Source organism: Prunus dulcis, chromosome 5 (genome assembly GCF_902201215.1).
Source record: "Prunus dulcis chromosome 5, ALMONDv2, whole genome shotgun sequence".
Classification (NCBI taxonomy): Eukaryota; Viridiplantae; Streptophyta; class Magnoliopsida; order Rosales; family Rosaceae; genus Prunus; species Prunus dulcis.
The window spans coordinates 4,863,400-4,864,975 of NC_047654.1; positions in this window are offsets into that span (position 1 = coordinate 4,863,400).

Consider the following 1,576-nt stretch of genomic DNA (forward strand, 5'->3'; position numbering starts at 1 on the left):
GAGCTGTATGCATTATATGGACAGCAATCAAACGGCCGGGATCATTCAATACAACGGTATGAACACGATACCAAGGCAAACCCATGGAAATACCCCTTTATCAACGAAAAATAGACACAATGTAACTTTATTGCATTGGAAAAAAATATGCTGTGGACCGTGGATTATCTTGGGGAAAGGATTAATATTTGTTTGATTCTTTTCGTAATAATTACTTTTAGTAATAATGAAACTATTTTGTTCGTAGGAACAAAAAGAAGCAGATCTATTCTACACCCGATAAGTACCAATACGCAATGGTAGGGGAGTTGATACCATTTTATATGAGTGAATGCATATATATATATTTGTTCATCATCCAAAGGACTTATTTGTAAGAATTTTCCTTTATTCATTTTGTCTTCTTTATCTTTTTTTATGAACTTTATCAATCTATGGATAAAATATGATAAAAGGCCGATATTATTAGGACAATAAACCCATTGTTACGCTTTCACATCAAAGTGAGATATAGTACTTAATTTTCTTTTATTTAATGCCTATTGGTGTTCCGAGAGTACCTTTTCGAAGTCCCGGAGAGGAAGATGCATTGTGGATTGACGTATAGTGCGGCTTGTCAGATATATTGGGTCATATGGTATTTCCCCGTTCTCTTCCCCGATCGAGATATCCTCCCTTTCGCCCAAGAAAGATTGATTGAATTATCAAAAATTTGGAGCGTGAAGTGCAATTAGATCTATTTTTTCGGGAGGGTATACAGATTAATATTATCAATTAGAATAATTTATGGTTGGCTTGGTTAGGCCAATAAAATGAAGTATCCAGGCTCCGTTTAGAAAAAAACCAATGGGTAATAAATATATTTATGATTACTATTTATATCATATTCTATTTCTTTATAAATAGAAGTGATCTCAAACTGTTAATCAATCGAGTAATATGATGAATGCGGTGAATATTTGTTGTAAGACATGAAATAAATTGAAAAAAAAAAAAAAGGAAGCCGTAGCAAAAGGACGTGGTATTGGGGCATTTGTCCTATATGTGCAAATCCAAATCGGGCGTATCTTTACTCGGAGTAGAGCATAAACCTAAAAAAAATTGAAGAAGCCCATTCAGGAACAAGAAAATTACATCGCGATTTAGATTGTATCTCGATGAAACAATACATCAACGAGAAGTTAGTTAGATAAGTTTAGTAAATTTTTTTTATAGATAAACAAAACAGGCTAAAAACCACCCTTCTTGAAAAATGAAAGAAAAGCCCCTTTTTATAAGTTAAAAGCCTGTTATGAAAAAAAAGTGCTAGAATCTACATTTACACATTGATTCTTTTTTTTCGTGATTTTTGTTGAACCGTATGCATCAAAAGGTGCATGTACGGTTTCTAAGGGATACAACTTTATCCCAATCAACCGACTTTATCGAGAAAGATTACTTTTTTTAGGACAAGGGGTTGATAGCGAGATCTCGAATCAACTTATTGGTCTTATGGTATATCTCAGTATAGAGGATGATACCAAAGATCTTTATTTGTTTATAAACTCTCCTGGCGGATGGGTAATACCCGGAGTGG